The 24,945-nt window shown below is 40.4% G+C and overlaps 1 long non-coding RNA gene across 2 annotated transcripts in view; it reads right to left on the bottom strand.

The window, feature by feature from the left end:
* The window catches only part of LOC138065656 (uncharacterized), a 1,053,146-nt gene extending 1,028,672 nt beyond the window's left edge, over nt 1–24,474 (bottom strand). For both annotated transcript variants that reach the window (XR_011138763.1, XR_011138764.1), the window contains exon 1: nt 24,154–24,474. This is a non-coding gene — a long non-coding RNA (uncharacterized lncRNA). The remainder of the gene's footprint in view (nt 1–24,153) is intronic.
* Between the last annotated feature and the right edge of the window lie 471 nt (nt 24,475–24,945).

Below are 24,945 nucleotides of genomic sequence, written 5' to 3'. Positions count from 1 at the left end.
AGATCGGTGCATCCCTCTGAGGAAGAAGTCCAGCAAAGCAGGCAGGAGACCTGCCTGGATGAGCAAGGAACTGCTGGCCAAACTCCAGCAGAAGAAGGAAGCGTACAGAATGTGGAAAAGGGGGCAGGCCACTTGGGAGGAATACAGGGACGTTGTCAGAGTGTGCAGGGATGCGACAAGGAAGGCCCATTTGGAATGAAATCTGGCAAGGGATGTCAAGGACAACAAGAAGGGGTTCTTCAAATACATCAAGAGCAAAAGGAAGACTAGGGAAAAGGTGGGCCCGCTGCTGAATGGGGCGGGTGCCCTGGTGACAAGGGATACAGAGAAGGCAGAGTTATTGAATGCTGCCTTTGCTTCAGTCTTCACTGCTAAGGCCAGTCCTGAGGAATTCCAGACCTTGGGGACAAGAGAGGAAGGCTAGAGAAAGGCAGACTCTCCCTTGGTTGAGGAGGATCAGGTTAGAGATCTTTTGTCCAAACTTGACATCCACAAATCCATGGGCCCCGATGGTATGCACCCACGAGTGCTGAGGGAGCTGGCGGATGTTATCGCTAGGCCACTCTCCATCCTCTTGGAAAGGTCCTGGAGATCAGGAGAGGTGCCTGAGGGCCGGAAGAAAGCCAATGTCACGCCAGTCTTCCAAAAGGGCAAGAAGGAGGAGCCAGGAAACTCCAGGCCTGTCAGCCTCACCTCCATCCCTGGAAAGGTGATGGAACAGCTCCTCCTGGAGGTCCTCACTAAGCATGTGGAGGACAAGGTGGTGATCAGGAGTAGTCAGCATGGATTCACCAAAGGGAAATTATGCTTGACCAATCTGATAGCCTTCTCTGATGGAATGACTGGCTGGGGAGATGAGGGCAGAGCAGTGGATGTTGTCTCCCTGGACTTCAGCCAGGCTTTTGACACTGTCTCCCATCACATCCTCCTAGGTAAGTTCAGGAAGTGTGGGCTAAACGAGTGGACGGTGAGGTGGATTGAGAACTGGCTGGATGGCAGAGCTCAGAGGGTTGTGGTGAATGGCGCAGAGTCAAGTTGGAGGCCTGTAGCTAGTGGTGTCCCCCAGGGGTCAGTCCTGGCTCCAGTTTTGTTCAGTGTATGCATCAGTGACCTGGAGGAAGGGACAGAGTGTACCCTCAGCAAGTTTGCTGATGATACTAAACTGGGAGGAGTGGCTGACACAGCAGAAGGCTCTGCTGCCCTTCAGAGGGACCTGGAGAGGCTGGAGAGGTGGGCGGAGAAGAACCTCCTGAAGTTCCACAAAGGCGAGTGCAAGGTCCTGCACCTAGGCAGGAATAACCCCATGCACCAGTGCAGGCTGGGGGTTGACCTGCTGGAAAGCAGCTCTGCAGAGAAGGACCTGGGAGTGCTGGTGGACAACAAGTTAACCATGAGGCAGCAGTGTGCCCTTGTGGCCAAGAAGACCAATGGGATCCTGGGGTGCATGAGGCAGCGTGTTGCCAGCAGGTGGAGGGAGGTGATCCTGCCCCTCTGCTCAGCCCTGGTGAGGCCTCCCCTGGAGTCCTGTGTCCAGTGCTGGGCTCCCCAGTCCAAGAGAGACATGGCACTGCTGGAGAGAGTCCAGCGGAGGGCTACCAAGATGATGAGGGGCCTGGAGCATCTCTCCTCTAAAGAAAGGCAGCGGGAGCTGGGCCTGTTCAGCCTGGAGAAGAGAAGACTGAGAGGGGATCTCATCAACGTGTACAAGTATCTGAAGGGGGAGTGTCAAGAGGATGAGGCCAGCCTCTTCTCCGTGGTGCCCAGCAACAGGACAAGAGGCAATGGGCAGAAACTGAACCACAGGAAGTTCCACCTAAACCTGAGAAAAATCTTCTTGACTGTGAGGGTGACAGAGCATTGGAACAGGTTGCCCAGAGAAGTAGTGGAGTCTGCTTCCCTGGAGATATTCAAAAGCCGCCTGGATGTGAATCTTGGAAATATGCTCTAGAGAATCCTGCTTGAACAGGGAGGTTGGACTAGATAATCTCCAGAGGTCCCTTCCAACCTAAACGATTCTGTGATTCTGTGATTCTGTAATTCTGTTTCCTCCATAGCTAGTTGCCGGCTGCAGCACAGAAGATGCCATGCCCTTTTTGCAAATCAAGTGAGCACAAAGTATACCTGACTCTATGAGCTGAATAACAACCCTGAGATATGCGCCTTGCAAATGCAAAGGAGGAGGCAGCCCTATAAGTGATTCAAAGGCAGGGAATGGAGCATCTCCACAGGACCCTGGTTCTCCATTGCTAGATAGGCCTGGATTCTGTGTGCAGAAGGGTCCCAGAAGGAGCTGGATGCTCCAACTTTCTCATGCCTTGCTGACCTGTCTCATCCTTTGGCATCCTTTCTCTCTTTGAGACACATCTGGACTTCTTATGAACTACAAGTGATTCAGAAACACAAATCAGCCAGTCAGCACGTGAGAAGGAAGAAGGAAATCTGGAGGTCTGAATACTTCTCAGCTGAAGAGAAATACTCCTGGGTTTTTCAAGAGTGTGCCTTCAATATCATTATGTATTTAGATTTGGCACATTCAGAGCATCCCTAGATTATTATTAGATTTTTTTTTTTCCAGTTCAGCAGTCATCCACAGTAAAATGAATGACCCAGGAATAATTGCACCAGGAACTCTTGCAGCAGAATTTAAACAAGAAAAAATAATAATAAGCACACTGTCTTCCACTTAGGAAAGTATATCCTCTATAGCATCGTGATCCTACTTGAGTTCAGTTGTTTCTAACATACTGGGTTTTTTCTAACGCTTGTCCAATACATGACTCAGCTTCAGCAGCGGAGGAGGAAGGCATCTCTTCATTGCATGTCTATTGTAAGTTACCTGCCCACAAATGATTATCAGTATCCCCTTTCTCATCATTGCCATCCACAAAGCTGTTCCCTTTATTAGATCTCAAAACTGAATTAAATTTAGGCTATGATTAAGGGAAATGCTGGTTAAATCATTTAGCCTTTTGAGAACAAATCCTGGGGTGTGTGAAGCAACTGGCAATAACATAGCCTGTAAGTCTCTATTGCAATTGGTTTTATCGCTCTGCATGACTCAACACCTATTTTTCTTGTGTGTCCCGATTGATATTCAGACAGCAAATAGCTTTACTGGAGATATCAAAGCACAGAGTCTGGATTTCTAAAGATCAGGCTAGGATTTGACTGAGTCTCCTTCAGAATAAAGCCCCCTCCCCCCTGCTGTAGGTGCAATTTTTCAAGCATTACATATACTGAGAGGAACTTTGAAGTTAATAAATATTACCGTGTCAAATAAAATAAAATAAAGCCTCCACAGTGAGACAAAGATCAACTTCAGTACTATATAATATATGGTTTTAGCCTCTGGCAGCGAGTTCTGGGAGTTGCAGCAGTTGAAAGAAATTTAGGAGCACAGCAGTGGTTTTGGATTACAGCATACCTAAACTACAAGAAAAAATTATCTTCCAAAATAATAAAAAAAAAGTTTATGAGGTGAAACAGTTATGTAAATGGTCTTTTAAAACTAGTGAGAAGTAAAAGTTAGCACTTCATAACTTCTGAAAAAAGTGATGGGCAATTTTTTTGTGCACATTAAAATTATAATTGCAGTCAACATTTTTTTCCTATACAATAAAGTATATAAAACATGAAAATTTTTAATTCTCAGTTATATTAGATGATTTTCCATCAAGTTCCTGAGTTGCCTTATAGCTGCCTATTGCTATAAGAGTGAAAGCTGGCAACGGCAGCTTTCATACCATAAGATTACCCCAGGAGTGAAAGGAATATTCCTAAGCAAAATATTTCCAGTTTCAAAACGATACGGCTCATTGTGAAGCAAAAGCCAAAAAAGGCAATAAAAGTTGGGCATCGTCAAGAAGATTATTGGGAACAGAAAAGAAAGCACCATTTTCATCTGTATAACACCTTGGCTACTGGGTATAGTTCCTCTCTGCAGCTCAGGAGTGGTATACTGGAGTTAAAGAAAGTACAGAGAGGAGCTACTGAAGTACTAAAGAGGACAGAGGCATTGCTTTATGAGGAAACCCTTCAATGTAAAGAGAAGAAAAGCAAGAGATGTATGTTCCAGTTTTACATTGTGAATGTGGTGGTTAAGATGGATGCAGAACCGTTAAGATGGATGCAGTCACACAATACTGCATATACTTAATGGGCACTTTACGAAACTAGTTTAAAGCAGACAAAAGTCGTCCTTTTTTACACAGCACTTAGTGAACTTCTGGAATATGTTGACACTGGGGATTGTGAGGCTGGCAGTAACAGCAGGTTCAAAAAAGAAGTAGAGACATTAATGAACTGCAGGTCCATAAAGAGCTATTAGAGGAAAGATGCAGGGGTTTCCCTTCTTACATCACTAATCCTATGATTAGGTGAAGTGGAAAATAAGAATAATAGACTGCAGACAGTGGCTAGATTTGCATGCTTTCCTAAACTGTCTCCTAATGTCCCTGTCAAAGACAGGCTAGATGTACCTGGTAAAGATGGGTCGAATAAGTAGGCCAATTCTTTTTTTCTCCTTTTCTTCTATCTCACAAAGCTAGGGGAAGGCCAGAAATATGTCTTCTGATTCCTAAGGAGACATGCTAAGGAAACCTGAAAGACAAAGTTGTGGATCTGGCCAGTTATAGGTTAGAGTAAAATGTATTGGAAGTGTGTGTGCGCGTTTGCATGACCTGCTGGAAAGCAGCTCTGCAGAGAAGGACCTGTGAGTTGTGGTGGACAACAAGTTAAACATGAGGCAGCAGTGTGCCCTTGTGGCCAAGAAGGCCAATGGTGACCTGGGGTGCATGAGGCAGCGTGTTGCCAGCAGGTGGAGGGAGGTGATCCTGCCCCTCTGCTCAGCCCTGGTGAGGCCTCCCCTGGAGTCCTGTGTCCAGTGCTGGGCTCCCCAGTCCAAGAGAGACATGGCCCTGCTGGAGACAGTCCAGCGGAGGGCTACCAAGATGATGAGGGGACTGGAGCATCTCTGAGAGAGCTGGGCCTGTTGAGCCTGGAGAACAGAAGATTGAGAGGCGATCTCATTAATGTGTACAAAATATGTAAAGGGAGGGTGTCAAGAGGATGAGGCCAGTCTCTTCTCTGTGGTGCCCAGTGACAGGACAAGAGGCAACGGGCACAAACTGAACCACAGGAAGTTCCATCTGAACCTGAGGAAAAACTTCTTTATGATGAGGGTGCCTGAGCACCGGACCAGGTTACGCAGAGAGGCAGTGGAGTCTCCTTCCCTGGAAATATTCAAAAGCTGTCTCGACACAATCCTGTGCAACATGCTGTAGATGACCCTACTTGAGGAGGGAGGTTGGACTAGATGATCTTCAGTGGTTCCTTCCAACCTCAACCATTCTGTGATTCTGTGAGATGTGGAGAGATCAAGAGCTCTCCACTTCACTTAAGAACAACAAGGAACCAGATGATGAAAGTGTTCTTGAACAAAGCTGCAGTAAAATACGCACGCCTTTTGCCTGAACGTGTGTTAATTGGGTAAAATAAATTGCAGCAATGCAAGAAAATCTTCTAAGTTCTCCTGTGAGCCCATTGTAAGACCCAGGAAATACCTACCAAAGCAAAATACTACACTAAATACATTTTCCAAATAGGGATGGGATGGGATGAAATAGGTGAATCTGCTGTTAGATTACGTAGCTATCTCAAAACCTTTTGCAGCTATGACCTCTGACACACACCTGTAGTATCATATGAAAATGAATTCCTGGTGGCCTGAAGTCCCTCAGTTGTAACAGATGTTGCCTCAATTGAAAACATACCTTCTAGTTATAGAAACACTCTTCTTTTGGAAGATGTTCAGATACTACAGAAATGGAGTGCTGTAAGAAGCTGGGTAGAGGTGAACTGAGTAGAATAGCATATAATGAGGCAGTGGTCAAATATCTTGTGGTAAAAGCACAAGATATCACATACAAAGACTAATGATAGTTCCTAAAAAAAGGGTTGATGTAATTTTGGGTTCATAAATCTGCACAAAGAGGAGAGGAGAGGAGAGGAGAGGAGAGGAGAGGAGAGGGGAGATGGGGAAGGAAAGGAAATTGTTAAAATTTTGGCAAAGCTGTCCACAGATGATAGCTGGCATGCAGGTGTCCTTGGAAAATGCCCTGTGGATGTCTCTAAAACCTCTTAGCATGCCTTCCAGCCTGTGTGCCTGGGCATGTTTTCAAACTGCCATTCTCAGCAGGACTTCCCACACCCATTTTCCTACCCCCCCTCCATTTCCCACCCCTCATTTCCCACCCCATCCCACAAGAGGATGCAGAAGGTAAGTCTCATGTTGTTCCTCCTGCTTCCCTCACTGACTGAATTCCTCTTGAAAAACTGGTGAGGAAGTGATTATTCAGATCAAAAGCCACATCTCTCTGATCTGAAGAAGGATGCCACTGCATTTATTTGAAATCATAGATTAAGCTGGACAAGCGTGGAAAAGATGTTTTTCTCTGTGCCTTGGTCTCTGTATCTGTTTGAATTTGGCAGGCAGTAACACAGTACAATTATTATCTTCTGTAATTCTTTAGAGAATCATCTTATTTTGGATAAAGTCTAAAGTAAAAAAAAAAAATCTCCTGGTAATGAATGTCTTTTACTGATATCTAAGTTTTCTTATTCCATTAGTCTGAGGCATAGTATATAATTCTTAGGAAGAAATATTTATAAATAAAATAGCATATGCATGTGTGAAGGAGAGAAGGCAAAAAGACAATATTAAGGCACTGCATGTTTCCAGACACAGTGCCTGGCATCTCAGTATCACATTTCCATCTACTGAAGTATCATCCTTCTCTATCATTTAACACAGCTTCAGTACCATTCTGTATTGTTGATATAGTGCCCACTGAAGACATTGAAATGTTTGAACAGAATTCAGAATAACAAGTTTTGCTACATATCTTTGTCCTAAATGTGAGATATCTGGTAAATAGTTCTAATGTAGATGCTTATGTTGTTTAAACAGCCAATAGTGGTAGCGCGGTGACTTTGAAAATACCCAGCAGGAGATCCTTTCTGCTCGCTGTAGGTGCCTAAGTTCGGGTCACTAGGCTCTCATCCAGGAAGCATTTCAGTGCACCTAACTCTCACCAATATTAAACAGAGAATTAAAACACTGTGGTAATACTCTTTCACCAGACTTTTCCTTTGATTTTGGTGGCTTATGTCTTTAATCAGAAAACTTTCTCTGTTATTTGACCCTCTGTTATTCAGTCTCATCTATTTGTTGGATCCAGCTGGTATCTATACCACAAAGTTTTTATTTTATTTGTATGAATAAACTGATTTCCAAAGTTCAAAACTGCAATAAAATGCAGATTAAAATCCCATAAATTTTTGCTTCTCATTTATGGTATGTTCAGTAGCATAAATTCATGGGATGAAAATTACTATATAATCTACCTGAGTACATATCAGATATCAGTCTCTGCAAATCTTTGTATATTTCTCCTATAGAGACTTTTAAAAATTCAAATATTCAATGTTTAAAAGTTTTAAACGTTCAGTGTTCAGATGTTAAGATATCTCTGAGCTTTTGGAAGGATTAAAATTAAAATCAGCATTCTCGAAAGTGGATCTTTAACTGTCTCATGAGCTGCTTTGCCCTATGCATTTTCAAATTGATGTGTCTCCATTTTTTGTGGCAAGTAGAACAGGATGTTAAAGAAGGCTCAAGGCAAATGTTCTAAAGAAAAGAAGAGAGAAAGAGAGGCAGGGGATTTTAGGAATAATAGTATTTTTTTCTGAATAAACATCTTTGTTTAGCGTTGAGAAAAGCTGGTAAGCAATTCTTTCAATGATACAATACTGTCATGTAAGAAAATGCCACAGAAAAGTGAAATGTTATTACAATAAAAAAGCTACACATTTCTTTTTTACTCTAAACTATTCAAATACCTGTTTCACTTGTGTTGGCAATAATTTTTTATGTGTGAATATGACAGACTAATTCCTAACTGGTTTATACACACACACACACACACACACACACACACACACACACACACACACACACACACACACACACACACACACACACATATATATGTATATATTCAAGAACTCACACAGGTTCAATCTCATAAGTTCACTCAAACTTTATGCATCATCTATGGGTTTTTTTCAAATATCACTGGACAGTTGCATCGGTATATGGATGGTTAATTGTGCCATTTATTAGGAAGGATTTTTCTTCCTATCATATCCAGGTCTATAATGACCTTTTCAAAAAGATTTATCTGAAAAATTTTTAAATGGGAATTCAAATCTATTCGTTGCCATTTGGTATTATTAATTCAATGTGAAAACCACAAATAAAATCTGAACTAAATGCATTTGGTTCAGCAAAACTCATCTTGTTTTTGTGATTACCTTCATCAGGCATACAGCTAATTGAAGTCCATATTACTGAAGGTTTGCAAAATGTGAAGCACACACCTCTGAGCCTTCTAACTTGTCATCAGAGTGATTAAGTTACACTTGATATAAGGAGGAAAACAGCCTGCCATAAGAAGGGCAGAATATTCTCCAAACCCTGCCATATCTTTTACATGTAAGCAATTAAACAAGGGCCAGGAACATACCCACAAAGGCTTTGTCTACATCCTGGCTGATCTATTTTATAACAACTTAAGCTTCAACAGACTTATATTTACCTAAGATGTCTTTTGAGCAAGAATACCCTTTTCTAGACTTTTTTGAATCAAGCCCTTGGTGACTTCTTCAAGTTCTGTTTATGAGTACAAAATTAGTCTTCATCAACCAATTATTATCTCACCAAGGAAGGGGAAAGAAAGGATTCACATAGCTAGTTGCCATCTACCAGTGTTGTTCAAGTTTTGAACGAACATCAAAAGTTACAAAAGAGCATTCACAATCAACACTTTAACCCTTTTACTGAATTGTTAAAAAAAAAAAGATAAATTTTGCATAATGGAAATTACAGGTTGCTCTCCAATAATATTTGTGTCCTGTGTTCTGTTATGTAACAAATCAGCGCATGCTGTCAGTATAACATGCCATAACAGTATACTAGACCAAGGAAAATATTAATCAGACTAAATAAAAGACACATAAAGAATCTGTTCTCAAAATAAATACCCTCTTTTTGATTTTAAAGACGATGTTCATTGAGTACCTTAGATTCTGCAGCCTCATTGGGTATCTGCCACCTCTTGCACAAGTACCATTTAACTTAAGAAAAGTCAGATGGTCATTCACCTACTGGTTAAGCAATTTTAGAAATATACTGCAATTTTATGTAAGTATGAAAATAGAAAGATATAAGGCAGGAACATATTACATCAGTCCGTGCTACCCAAGTAAATTACAGTGGGAAACAATCAAGTTGTATAGACACAGGATATCTATCAGCAGGTAATGGAAAATAAAAAGTCAAGCAATGTTTTTTGATTCATTGAGATAAAATTCCTTCTGAAATGCAGAGTCAATTGTTGTTTCAAATAGGAGAACAATAGCATAAATGGTTGTACAACAGTATATCCTATATATAAGTTCAGTTGATTTCCAAGAGGAGAGTCCATGAATTTCTGATGCTAATTTCATTCTTTATTTTTTTACCTTTTTTTTTTTTTTTACTTTCTAATGCTTATTAGAATAAGAACAAACACTAATTTCCTTAATAATTCCTTACCTTGAAATATTCATGCTGAATCTTAATACATTTTCTGGTAATTAACTATCATAACAACCCTGTTTAGTCCTGCATGGAAAAAACTTCACATCCGCACCAAATAACTGACATTACCAGCAAGAAAAGGTAGACCATGACTTCCAGTTCTGCTTCTACTCATAAAACTCTTTTAAAACGGTAACAGTTATAGCAACTTAACAACTAACAACATTTGCTCATTAAGAAAAAGTTATTTAATATTTTTGTAACTCAGTTAATGATAGAGTAGTGTCAGCTCCCTAATACTCTGGGAATTATGATTGGACTGTGAGGGAATCAGCATCACACTTTACTAAACACAAAGAATCACATTGCTTGTCTTGAAAGTCAAAAATGATGCTGTCTGATAGAGATGACTTCTTCTGTTGTAGCTAATGGTGCCACCACAGCTATAATCTTGACTTTCATGAACAAGACTGAATCAAATATCTTTCACAGTTTAAAACATAAATTTCTTCCAGGCTGTACTATGTAATCAAGTATTTTGTAAATTACTAGACAGATAAAATAATTAGTAATAACAAAGGACATTTTCTGTAAATATTTCTCTATTGGGGAGGAGGGGAAACTGGAAAGCAAATAGTGTCATCACACTACGTAAAGTGGGCAAAATACTTACTCCAAACATAACTAACAGTAATATCTAGAAGCAGTTACTAAAACTGAGCATTTTCCAATTGTCGTATCTAGATAATTGTCATCTAATGACTTAAGAGATATGGACAAAGAACTCTATGGATCAAAAAGGCTGATGCTAGAATATATCCATGTTTTGTCAATACATAAAAAAGGATAAAATTGTTCATATGAGAAACCATAGATTTACTGATACAGCATGGACCCATATAAAGTAATAGAATGGCTAATATAAAACTCTAGCAATACAAATTGAAAGAATTTACTTTCATTAATTCCATTCTACGTTGTAGAAAATTAAACTATATTGGCAATATTTTGATATATTTACAACTTTGTGTGGTGAAAATAATGATGTTGCTGCAATAGATTTCTGTCATACACTTGACTTGTGATCACATGACATCTTGAGTGATAAAACTTGACAAATTCAGCATTCACATAATACATAGATTAACATCTTGTTAAATAATAAGTTTCCGAATATAATCCTAAATGTCAAATCATCATCAAGCAGCTGCATTTCAAGTGGGATCCCACTGAGGTTTTTTTTTTTTTTTAGTTCTTTTTGGCATTGTACATTTTAATCTTTTTATCCGTGGCTGGGAGATATATTAACGCACAATAAAATGCACACGCACAAAAAATAGCAGTTTTTGTAGATGGTAACATGGTTAGGGAGCAGTAAATAAAGAAAGACAGCACGCCACCCTTAGAGTCCATAAGCAAACTGTATACGTTCCAAAGATAAAAACACACATCAAAGGCAAAGGACGTAGGCCATGGTAATACAAGGGGAGACTCTTTATCTTGTGAACTGTGACTCTGGAAAGGTCTTAGGATGACAAGGAGTAAATAACTGAGAGTAACTTCACAGTCCAATACTGTAATCAAAAGGGTTAATATTATCCTAGGATTATAAACAGGGAAATATTCCACAGGATACAAAACCAAACTCTATGTTTGTCACAGCTGCAACTATTGTTGTAATTCTATGCACAGTTGTGGACTTTGTATGTTAAAAAGGATGCTGAAAATATTGGAAAGGATTCAGAGATGAGCCACTGAAAGATTGATGGACTAGAAAATATGTGTAATAGTGAAAATATGGATGAGATCAATCTGTTCAGCTTATCATACAGACCACAAGAGAGAGATGCGATCACATGCCATAAGCACCTCTAAGAGAAAGAGAACTTTGACAACTGATAGCCCTTCAGTCTAGAAGACAAATATATTTAAAAAGGTCACTGGGGAACTAAATAAATTCAGACATAAAGTACCTTTTTTTTTTTTTTAAACAATGCAAATATTGCCATAGAGGATGAGGAGTTCATTGTCACTAAAACCAATTACAAGTGCAATGTTTATTCAGGAATTATTTTATAAAAAAGTCATTGTTTGCTTTGCATATAGAAAGGTGTGAACTATCACTATTAGTAGCACACTATGCCTGGAAAATGAAGGTCTCATAACGATATAACTTCCCATGATATTTAATTATCTAACAGTGTTACAGGGTTTGTCATTTCTAGCCAATTTGTAGATGTCTGTCAGTAGGTACTGCTCGAACTGTCCCTTTCCATTCTTTCTCAAAGCAATTTTTTAACACAGATCACCCTTTTTTCCTTTTTTATGCTTTCCTGTGTCTACATAGTCTGTCTTGCCTGAATACAGAATACTCTCTAGCGACATTTACCTGCCCTGAACAGTGACACCTCTTCCTATCTGTTTCCATCATGACCTGTTTTAGGACTCATGTGTATGATCAAAAGAATGCAATTCTGAGGAAAACTGTCACTCCCACAACTCACTGACTGAGGATTTTGCAAGGTGCCATAATATAGAGCACAGGACAATTGGATATGCTCATCCATGCAAAGAGCTATTAAAAAAAAAAAAACAAAAAATTCGGTTTGCATTTGTACAGCTTCATACTTACCAAAATATTTACCGCTATCAAGTCTACCAGATAGATCATGTTAGAAAGTGAGTATCAATCATTTCTACCTGGGTACTAATGCCTGTTTTCTGGTGATTGCTCAAGACATACTAAATTTCCAGGGCATTCAAGCTGTGTAAAGGGTAAAGACTAATCTGGCCATTATTTTCCTTTTAGTCTTCAGGCAAACGGATCCAGCAGTGCAGAACTGGAAGTTAGAAAGTTTTTTCCCGGTTAGTTCCAATTTTCTGATCTACAAGAGAAGGAAGATCATCTGTCAGAAGGATTTTACTGGGTAACATAGAGTCAAATCCTTTGGAGTACCGAATCCAGAAAAATGCTTTTGGATGGAATGTTATGAAGAAAAAGGATAAGAACAAATATATGTCAAAACATCTTGGCTGTGTTTTGTTGTCCTACCAATCAGAGTCACCCACCTGAACTAGCAACATCCTGTATTATCTGGTGCACATCTAATAATCTCTAACTATCATCATGAATCTGAAACTATGCACACCGACAACCTGCATAAAATACCAGTTTGCTGAGGAGATATCCAGCCAGAAAGATAGATTCTTACTTTTTTTCCAGCATATATGATATACGGTATGAAACAAAACCACAATGCATTTAATCTAAGTCAGAGGGGGAAAATTATGACAAAGATCCTTGAGCTTCTCCTCCATCTTTCTGTACATACAAATAGAGCTTTTCCCTTTTGTTCCTCTCCCAGATTAGAATGGAATAATGTTATCTCTAATTTCATAGCTTCTTACAGCTAAAATCAAATTCAGAATCCTACTGGGACAGAAACTGTGTAGCACCTCTTAACTAAATTTTTCCTGATGTGTGTAAATTTTTTTCTGTTTCTCTGTCTATAAAATGGTTTTCAAATTCAGCTTTGGGGCAGCAACTTTCGTGACACTCTTAAATCTAACAGGAATCCCCACCTGCACAAATCTGCTCTAATTATAGTATGGTTGAACTTGAATATTAAAAAATGTATGCGTTATTTTGCCCCAAACACCACAAGACCAATTCCAAAATCTCTGAGCCATATTTTATTTATTTGGTTGTCTCTTTTGAGGAAGACGATTGTAAAACTGTTATTTTAATTTTGGGTTCTGAGTTTTTACCATATACAAGGATCATATTTTCAAATTTTCCATCAATGCTCTGAAGGCCGCAAATAGTTTTCCCCAATGAAATTTGTGATTCATATGTAATGACTTGCCTCCGGGAGTGAATGCTTTAAGTACCTGCTCATAGATCATGAAACATTGAGTGTGTGATCAGTTAACTCTTGGGAGAGGGGATGTTGACTGCTCTGAGACCTAGAAATGAGCTTGATGGCATCCCCATTTGGTTTCAAGCAGCTTGAACAATGCTCAGTAAGAACAAGCTCTTCACTTACACATTTTTGCTGTTTCTAAACACCATTTCTATTAGTTAGTGCCTAGAATCAGTCCCCACGGATTTTATAGAGATACTTTACTGAGAGCTCACTCTCTTCCGTTCATATGCAAAAACATATATAGGTCAAATGAATCTTCCCTCCCTGTGTCATCTCCAGATCCTCTCTACAGTGTCATTTCCTGCAATAACACACAGATAAGGACTCAACATCCTGCCACCAAGAAACGTTGCTCTTGCTGAGAATCCTGGTCAGAATATTCAGTCTTGCCTACATATACTTTCTTTCCAGTGTTTGAAAAGCTGCAGCTGCAGCTGTAACTGTAGCTGCTCATATCTATGAAACTTTAGGTCTCTTTGGATCAATTTGGGTACTTAATTAAAAAAGGTCAGGATGCATGAGCAGACACAGTAGCAAATTAGCAGCCAGCACTTGTGGATCCTCTTTCTCCTAGTGCCACAACACCCTGGATTTCCTTGCCAAAATCCCACACCCTGCCATTCAGCTTACTCTAACGTAAAATGGAGCTGCTGAGATTGGCATCTTTGTCTAAGGTGCCCTCAGACCTCTAGGTCAGTATCAAAGCAGAAGGTCTATATATTCACTAGCTATTTCAGATAGCCAAACGTGAACCTATCAGTCTAAATTGGTAAGTCTGTGAAATACGGGCGCGGGAAATAGTGAAGTGGAATCTCAGAAAACATGTAGTTTATGTCTGCGATAAGATCCAAGTTCATTGAAATGAGTAGATGGGGGCCCACTGCCTCCATGAGACGTTTGTACTACAGTGACTGTGCAGTCATTATTTCCTCAGTAGTAGCTTAAACACAGTCCCAGCTTCATCCAGCACTAGATTTGCCTGATTTTCTGTCCTTGGGATATCATCATGGAAACAATCTTGATTATTTAATGTTCCTTAAAATGGTACTAGCTTAGCTAATCAATGTCATTCTGTTGTTAAGCAAGATATTTTTCCTTTCTGAAATAATATTGATCATCTAATTGTTGCCATTTAAAATATCCAAACGTAACACACATTAAACCAGTGATGGCATGGCTACTCTCAACACTCTCACTGTTAACATTCTATTCTATCCTGTTTGCAGATCTTCTCTACTTTTAAACATCTTCTGCTCTCTCACTGTCCTAATATCTAGCAACTTTCTACCCCTGCTTCCACCACCAGACGGTGCAAGGTTAAGGACAAACAAGAGGATCCGTAGCCTGTTCTGGAAGAGAATGAGATACAAGACACAAAGGTGATATGGCAGTGCGTAAGATGCAGCACCTGTTTCTAATTTTCTTAAGTTAAAACTTGATTCCACCTCATTCAAAATTATTTTAGAAAGCAATTGACAACAGGAAAAATTATAAAATTGGCAGGAAACTGAGACTTGGGGATTGAAAATTAAGAACTTCATACTGTGAATTGGAATATATATGTGTATCTATATATATACGTCTATTGCATCATTAGAAGGAGAATTTGGCTCTACAGCTGTATTTATGATTATTGAAGGATTCTTCTGTTTATATTTAGCCATAAAATGGCATACACTTAAAAGCTTTGATACCTCTCTAAAAAGGCAGCCGTCAACCTGTCTGTCTCTGTACTCCTGTGGTGTTTTAACCTGAAATTCAAAATGCTTTGTGGTATTTGCCCTAGATGATAACCTTTCCCTTTTTCTGACTTTTCACCTTAGGTTATAAATATCTTTTGTATCTTGTATATATGAATGTATATATGTTTCTATGTATGTGTGTGTATGCATACACTCATACATTATATATATGTGTATATATATATATACACACACAACTCTTTTGCAATACTTATACATAAATAGCTGTATAATATCATTGTATCTTGAACATGCCACTTATTATAAGCAGTTGGTTCACATTGCAGATGCAGTAGGCATAATATTGTATAGCACCAGAGTAGCTTCTTAAAGCCCAGCCTCAGCTTCTTAAAGCCCACATCAACTTCATGAAGTTCCATTAGTTTCCAAAAAAGGGAATGATGATGAGCTGTGAAGAAGCTAGAGCAGAAAAGCTTTTAGGCTGTAATGTCACTGGAATAGGTAAGTAAACAGATGGTCTGTATGCTTTCTTTGTAAGGTCTCAAGTGCTTTCAAGAGTGGGCAACCTCATGGCTCTGCGTGTCAAAAAGACCTTCTACTAAGGAAAAAAACAGTCACAGAGAGTCTCCTCCTACCTGACCTAAGGTGTAACAGCTGGATGATGATCTATGGAAGCACCTCAAAGCATGTCAGTCAGGACCCCATTTGAACAAATATATAGTCCAACAAATATATAGATGGGCCTTGACTATGTAGCTATATCCTAAGATGCTTCACTAGTTTCATACTTGCTGCTTTCCATGGGCTTCTGAGGGAGACAGAAAGCCCTGGCTATGTGCCCTGTGCGTTGCTCTCAGTCTCACACACATTCACACAAGTGGGACCAACAAGCTAGACATCCCTTGTCAGGTCTGAATATAATCCTAAAGGACAAGACAGAACACACAAATGTAACAAAATAGGTGAGAAGATGAGGTCGCAACGGTAGCAGGATTCACAGGGTCAATGCTAGCAATTAGGTGACTCCTCCTAACCAGCCTCAGCAGACAACAGCTTTCTAGGTGGGACCAGCTGGGTAAGTTGTAAGTCAATAGATTGGTAGTTTTTGTTCAGGCTAGGAGAACAAACCGAGCAAAAATGTTAATCTACCGTAATGTTGTCTTATGATAACCTTACAAATAATCACATTACTACTAACACAGAGCAACTCATGGAACAACGTACACTCCACCAGCGACGCAAATGGGGGAAAGGGAGGACAAAGAGAGAAGAAACTGTTATGTGTCTTTCTCCTCGCTACAGTTTTTCTTGCCCAGAAGGGACTTAAACTCAAGTTGCTTCTTACTGTGGGGCTTGGCATGCTGCCATATATGTGTCCCTGATCACAAGCAGCGCAAGTGCTGGTCTCGCTCTACTTCAAAAACAAATGAAGCCCAAAAATATCCTCCTTCCTGAACACGTTTTTTGTGTATGTGTGTGTGCATGTGCATGCATGTGTGATTTATGCAGAAATTCTGTAAAAATATTCTAGCTCATCAAAAGTCTAATTTACATACATTTTTGGGACATTGTAGAGGATGATTAACATAATATATAGCAATTCAGAAAGAATGTTGACTGAGGCTTTTTAGGAGCGGGGAATGCAGGAGCACAAGGTAGATAAGCATATGGAGCTCAATGAATGAAGCAGGAGGTTTCCTATTCTGCCGTGATTTATGTTCCTCAATATGTGAGAACTTGATGGTTTTCTGAGATAAGAAATTTTGTTTTAAGAAATCTATCAGTATGAAAAAGCTGTTAGAGAGCTTTCTTTATTCATCTTTCATATCTCCAATGACATCTTCCATCACCTTTTACGGACTCCCTAATTTGGAATTTTTTTAAGGGAAAAATAGTCAACATTGTAGCCTCATTTATAAATAATAAATTAAATAGTTAATCAATCAGAAGCATTTAGAAATGGTTATTTTTTATTACCTAGATTTAAAGAAACCGCAGTAACATTCATCCTATAAAACACAAATGAAACTCATATGCAGTCTAAGTCTATGTGATAACTTACGCTTGTATCTGAACCTAGATTAATGTTAAATTTTCTCATCATTTATTTACTTCTTTTTATTCAACTGGATACTAACAGTTCTCCAGAGACTTAGAATATGAGAGAACCACATAACTGTACCCTAACTGCTTTCTCTATTGCCAAAACTATGTAAAGGCTACACTTCTGCCAACTCCAAATTTCCAACTAGTGGAAGTGTTTGCCAGTAGCTTTCCTGAAAGGAAATCACCTCATGTATTATTCACATGGCCATAGCTCTGTTTAGTAACTTTCGAGCAAGAAAACAGTATTTCCCTGCAATGAATTACTCATCCTCACCCTCAACAACATTCATTGCAGTTGGTTATTTGTTTGCAGCAGAGACAAAGAGAAAAGCCCTTACCATTCCAACATCAAACTATCAGTGAATGGGAAATAGAATTTCCTGCAGTAATTTTCTAAATTCACATCATTATGACATGTGGGACTGCTTATTGTTTTATAATCAATATATTTTTGCTGGGGTTGTTTAAGGCAAATATTTAATAACTGGTGATCTGCTATCCTTCCCAGGGATGAGAATTGATAAACATGGGAGGAGTGCCAATAGATGAGAAAAAAATCTTTTGGTCAGGTAATAGCTACTCGAGGAATCTCCGGGATACAGTTCTTTCTGTGTTCTTCTCTACCAGGTTATAATTTAACAAAGATGTTTACTAAAACCTCTTGTGATGGCTTAATACCTATGTCATCTGTACAAGCTCTTGGAGTGTATCCAAGCAGAGGATCTTTCCTTTCCCTCACACTTACTTCAGGTATTCATTCAGAAATATTTGGATCCAAAAGCCAGGTATCTTAAGCAGCATTTCAAGGTAGTCTGTCATGCTCCTAACACTAGCACTTTAGCACATTTTTCAGACAGAGATGTACCTAAGCATTAAGCATCTATCCAATCTAAGTTTAGTTTTAAGACAATGGAAAAAGACAGGCACTTCTAAAGGTCTCAAATGGAAGGTCTATTCAGGCTAAGCTGAACGTCATGCCTAATGGAGAAGGGCAGGATCTTTGCAAGAGGAATCTGGTGGCAGCAGCAGCTCTCTCCATTTTTATGCAATAGACTGTTAGGGTTCATTTTAGTTGCTTAGTGTAGGCCTAGCATTATTTGAATGCTGCAGAATGACCTCCTTGGTCTCAAGCTCCCCCTCCAGAAGGACTTAGGTCTCCCATTGGTGTTGCATTACATTGGCTAGGTGTCCACCTTTCACTAGACAGCTCAGTTTCCATTCTAGTCAATAGTAATATAGTCAATGCAGTCAGTGAAGCCCAGAAAGCTATTCAGCTGACCAGACATCAGCTATCTATTTTTAGGATTAATATGGAGCTGCATTCTGCATTTGGTTTCTGGTTGGAAATGGTCTAGAATTGTATTTACCCCATCATATAAGGACACCCCAAACAGTATTTAGCTGTCTAAACAGATGTTTCTATGTACCTTAGGAAACTCAAAAGTTGCCTAAGACTTTTTCTTAATGTTGGCAGATACTACACAGGACTTACAGTAGACTCCTGCCCTCTAAAATAGCAGCTGGAAGCCATCTGGGATTCCCTACAACATCTCACATGTTACTGGATAATTGTTATTAGGCACCTGAATCAAGTTTTGTATCTATCAGATCTGAGATATTCTGGAAGGTGCCCCTATGGCTTCCTTTGGACTATGAGCTATCTCTGAATGCAGAGGGACTAGAAAAAATCAGACATAAAGGAGCCTGAGTCCCATCTAGGAGAGACCAGACCCAGATCTGGTCTCTGGTTCCTGTTCCTATTCTTTGGAACATGGCATACCTCAGAGAAGCACAGGATGAAAATTAGAGGTAGTCATGGGAACTGGAACTCCAGAAAATCTCTCTACACTTTCAAATAACTATTGAAGACTAGAGTCAAGTTTTCTTTTCCTTGCTCTCCTTCTGTTTCTATGACTCTTATGCACAAGGATGCAGAAAAATTGTAAAGGAGGATTGAGCTCTCTTCTTCTCTAAAGTACTCCTTACCTTGATAGTACACTACACTCATGGGAAATGTGAATTTAAGCCCAGAGGCTGAAGTAGAATTAAAACTCAGGTTGTCCACCCTCAAGACAAGTGTTCTGATTACTTGTCATTATGAAAAAGATGGGCATGACCACATCATAGTAACATAGTGAAGTGTGGCCTGACCAGGACTGGCGTTTTATAATTCATTGAGGAGCTAACAGCATTCAAGTGGCTATTTAGTCTGGATAAGCTCCAGATAGGCTCCCTATGGAGCGTGGAAGAGCATATCTTCAGAGCAGACGTCTGTAGACAGACCTAAAGGAATTGCAAAGGAAATCCAAGGTAAGCAGGGAGATATATAATGAGATCAGTTCTCACCGATTTAGACAATTCTAGGAGGCAGAGAACCTGTATCTGAGTCTGAGTCTTGGACGTGCTTTTGATCCAAACACATCAAATTTCCCTATCCTATTTCTGTAGGATTAGGTCTATCATCTGTCATGTGATAGAAAGGAGAAGAGGAGCGAGGCTTGCATCTCTTCACTCCTGCATACATGCAGGTTATAAGCGGACTGGCCAAGCCAGTAAAATGGTACAATCTACACCAAAATGATCAAGACATGGAGACACTTTATATATATTTTCATAATTTTTATTCAATCTGCACCAGGTAGTGACAGAATTTGAGCCTGAGAATAAAAGGAAGGAGTCATAAACATTATGTTCCCTGAGGTTCACTTTCTCGCAAGATTACTGCTGAGATAGAAGCAGACCTTTACTTGCTATTGGATATTACTGTGGCAGGTCTATGGACAGGATAAGAGCCTAAAACTGCTAGCAGCTGCTGGAGGGTTTCCTTAGACTATGCACAAAATTTATTTCTCTGTGAATTGTATTTCTCCTTTCTTGTACTCACGGAGATGCCTCCATCTCTCAGAGGCACATTGAGGATGAAAATAGATTGAGAGGGTCTCATTTCATACCAGTGAGAGTCTTAGTATCTAGGGGAGACAGGAGGTGAAAGAGCATGGTAAACTTGGGGGCCGGACACCCTTAATTGCCTCCGTGGTTTACAGAAAGGTGCCCAGTAGGTCGCACCAACAGTCTCATTCAGTGCTCAGTGTCACCACTGGGTGTCTCACCTGCCAGCTTTTTCAAGAAGGTGAAGCTAGTGATGATCATTGCTGTAGCTGCACAAGGATGGAAGAGCAAATGCAAGTGCCAGTCTAAGGTAGCTTAGAAGAGGAAAGAGGGTCTGTAAGTCGCAGAAAGAAGTACCAGCAGTGCTCCTCCAGCTGCAGCAAAGGTGGGCGACACCAAATTGTCGTCTGAAACTTCCCCACAGAAGTTTCAGCTGTTACTACAACTGCGTTATCAAAAACGACGTGGGGTTAGAGGTATAGCACAGCACAGTGAAAACCTATTTGTCCTCAAAAAGGTTATTCTGCTCCTTTGTGGGCAAATCATCTTCCCCTATTTCACGATGTGCATGGCATTGCAAAGGCATGTGGAATATTCCCTATCCAACTTAGTGTTCACACGGTTGCTACTGATCATGGAATCAGTTAAATCATAAATAAGGGGTTAACAGAGACAGAGAAAAGTTCTTCCGAAAGCAAACAGCATGCCTGAAACCACACACCTTTATGGCATTGCCGAGCAAAAAAAAAGCATCATACTGAAATAGCATTAAAGAAAGACAAATTAAACAGGAGAACAGTAACCAGGGGAGTCTTAAAGTTAATCCAGCGTATTGCTATAAGAAGGTGTGCCATCTGGATCCTAGTTTGCTGCAGCATTGAAGCTTCATGGCATTTTCCTCCACTTTTCTTCATGTTCAGCAATCATTCATCAGAGAGTTTAACAAATTAGTGTGCAGTACTCCGGTGTTGCAGCATGCTTTTGATAAAAGACCCTTTTGGAAATCCCTGTTAAAGTATGCAACTAGATGACTACCTTATGAAACAGTTCTAAGTCCCTAGCCTCAGAAGAGGTCTACAGCCATGTAGTAGCCATCGTACAAGTGTTGGCATGCTCCGAAAGTACACAAACACAATACTCATCTGCTACTCTCACTTCTACCGGGTGGAAGTGAGGAGACTGTGTTGCCTTTCTCTATCACTCCGGCATACAGTTTTGAATGATTTCACCAATCTTCTGCGAGCCGTTTCAAAATCCCTCACTTTACCTCCAGCGGCAGAGACTTAGCAGCTGAAGGGAAGTCTTTGCATAAAACACCTCAAAACACTAGAGGGCCGGTTGGCTTGGGAAATGTAGCGCTGTGGCTGAGCCTGCAACTTAAAACATGCCTGGTCCCCCGAATGCCGGCACGCTGCAATAGAAACGCATCAGCACTCGCATTTTATGTGAGTGGCAAACCTGCTTTGAAGAGGTGCACGGGTGAGACGGCCACGAGAGTGAACTGAATTACCTCTCGCCTCCTCAGAAGCCGTGGACGAAGTGGGGGACAGGGCAACATGGGGTGGTGCAGAGCCCAGCACACATTAAAGGAGAAGAGAAGACCTTACATGTCTTAAAGAGAATTAAAGGGAGAGGTTTGAGAGGGGATTTTTTGTTGTTTTTTTTTTTTTTTAATCCTAGTCTTTGGTGAGGGGAAAGATCAAAGGTGGTTGCTCTCAGGTACGTACAGTTGTTACCACACCCCGGCAGACTTTTATTTCCAGTGAGTGGAAAAAGACAAATTCTCCATTTTGACTACTTTCTCTGGGATAAAGTCAAGCTTTAAAGGAATACAGCCAAGTAGCCAAGTCTTCAGGTGATGGAAATCCAGACAGCACCACTGGAAAGTGAAGTTTTACACCATTTTATACCCAGCTAAACAACTTCTGTTCTTTCTTTCCCTTGTGAAAGTGAGGCAAGAACTTCCTACTGATTTCAGGAGAGGACCTTCCCTGAAAACAGAATCTAACCTACCAAACTGTTTTTTTTTCCTTTTTTTTCCACATATATTTAAATTTACTCTATGCCTGCAGTCCCTGTGTATCACAAGCCACAGAGTGCTAAGACTGCAGAAAAAGACATGCCAAAGTTTGCGCCCAAACACCAGGCTGCCTCAAATGTCATTAAAAATGAAGACACATGAAAGAGACAAGCGGGTCCCCCGGTGTCCCCCGAGGATGAGACACCAAGTGACAGGGTTTCATGCTGAAGCAGCTCTCACGGCGGAGAGGCGCAGCGTGTTGGCCGGGCTGACCTTGCCCCTGGGGAGCAGCAACTGCCCAACGCGAGGGAGGACAGGTTCCCCGGGAGGTGCCCCAGGATGTCAGGAAGCCTGAATTCCCTTTGAGCCCACACGGGTGGGTCCAGGTGCTCCGCAGCTCCTGCCACCTCGCAGGCACTGGTGACGTTTTTAGAGGAATAATCACAACTAGCCTCAAGAGGGTTTCTGAGGTGTTTTTGCACAGCGTGATTCCTATCTGCATGTTTTACTCTGTTCTGTAGTTACTGTCATCTGGAGCATGACCCATTCATAGACCGTGCATAAGTCATTGAGGTCTACAGGCAATTAGATTTTTTTTTTTGATGATGTATCTGTAGATATGCAGGCACATGTGCACTTTCATCCTCTGCATTTTCAAGACAATTTTGCTTCTACCTGCAGGGGAGGACCATCTCTGTTGCTCGTATAATTTTGATAAAGTACAAACAGAGGAATTTTCTTAGGGGTGATTAATCAAGTCACTTTCCATCCTTAAAGTACGCTGAATTTGCAGTGGGCTTCTCTCTCCTTAGCAACAGTGCAAAATAAGTTTTCATTTAGTGCAAAGGCAGAGTGTACCAGTTCAACATTGAAATAGCTGGCTTTATCATGACAAGATTGGCAATGTCTTGAATACACTATAAGAAGCTATATAGCATTAGAGAAATAACATCTCATGATAGAACAGTATCTAAACTGTTCTAATTTTCCTATTTGATGAGTTGTGAGCAAAAGAATCCACAAGTACAATCAACAGATCAAGTTGGTTGCAAGTAAATGAAAGGTACAGTCAGCTGTTTACTACAGTATATGCTTACCTATACTATGTTTACATGAGGAAATACTTATGCAATGCTTATTACAATCTCTCAGCCTCCAAAATGCTTTTATCTAAGATTCCACCCCCTTGAAAAATCAGAATTACCATAAAAAATCTTTGGAGTAACAATCCAAACAGTATGAATATTCATTCTCTTCACAGCTGTTACATTTACGGAAAAGCAATAACAGCAAACTTCTCAGATTTGGCACAGAGTTTTTACCAGATGAATGCATACCAGTAAAAGAACTTAAGTGAAAAGAAAAACCTGGCTCACTCCTGTTTTCTAAAGAAATGTGTTGCAGTCCAGAGCATTTTGAAAGTTAATGAAATAGTTCTTTTTTTTTTTTTCCTATTTTCAAAGCATGTATGCAAATTTCAGCTGGCACTGTATGCACAGACCGTATTTAATAAACACATCAATTGGAAAGCAGCGTTCCATGTCCACAGTTAAACAGCCGATGACCGGAAATTTTGCATTGATAAAAATAATAGCATTCTATCTGCTTGTGGTATGAAACGCAGTCAGCTTTGTCATCTTCCCTGAAACTTTAATCCACTCATATAATTTTGCCCCTTAACAAATGATCTGCAGGGTTTACTGAGGGAGAGAAAGATCCCCGGCTATTTCTTTCTGTTGCTGTGATTTGTTAAAGCCACGCTCCGGCAGCCCACAGTGGAAAACTGCATAGACCAGGAATATCTGCAAGTGAAATGCACAGATAGAAACATTCAGCAAAAGGTGTAAGGTAAAGAAAACTGCAACATACCTTCAGCAGTGTGCTCCTTCCTCCCAAGCCAGGCAGTTTTCAAGCTTGTGCACTACTGATGGGACTGGGAAAGTAATTGTAAATGGACTACTAGTAAGTAGATTCATGACACCAGACGTGACAGCAGGGTGTCACTAGGTCCTTTTTAAACTTGCCTCCAGCGCAGTCTCCTAGTTCCTCCAGATGGAATCAGACAGTTGCTGCCAGGATCAGAGCTGAAGAAGCAAGGGTGCTTTTTGACTGCAGTTGCTAATGCTCCACTTTCAGGGAAAGCGCAGAAGTATGTGTGTGCCTGCACTAACTGCACACACTCATCAGCCTGCTACAAGCAGGGAGATGTGATATGCATACTGAAAGCGCTGTGCAGGGAGGAGTACTTCTGAAGCACACCCCAGCCTCTCCTGCTAGTAATTGCACCCTACTGACCTCACTGGGTTAGAGCACTGCTGGCGAATTCATCAATAAGCCCATCAGGAATAAGCCACGGATCTGAAGCAGTGCATAAGGGGAAAGGAGAGGAGGCGATAAAGGCAACTCGAGCCCTTCAGAGCAGTAAACTTTCTAGATAGCTGCGTTACATTTCTCTGCCCTTAACGTTCCTGCTGCAAATGCCATGGTCCATAGGTGACAGCAATTGGATTTGATTTTAATTAATAATCTGAAAGAGGATTTCTTTGGCCATGATAAAGCACATTTTAACAGGAGTCCTTAATGAGAGCTATTATTATTCTAGAGGTAATAGAAGTACCAGCAGATCCCAGCTGTGAAGATGGCCCCACAAGCTAGGTGTTG

The sequence above is a fragment of the Struthio camelus genome, chromosome 1, assembly GCF_040807025.1.
Source record: "Struthio camelus isolate bStrCam1 chromosome 1, bStrCam1.hap1, whole genome shotgun sequence".
Taxonomy (NCBI): domain Eukaryota; kingdom Metazoa; phylum Chordata; class Aves; order Struthioniformes; family Struthionidae; genus Struthio; species Struthio camelus.
This window is presented reverse-complemented; position numbering and strand designations above follow the sequence as displayed.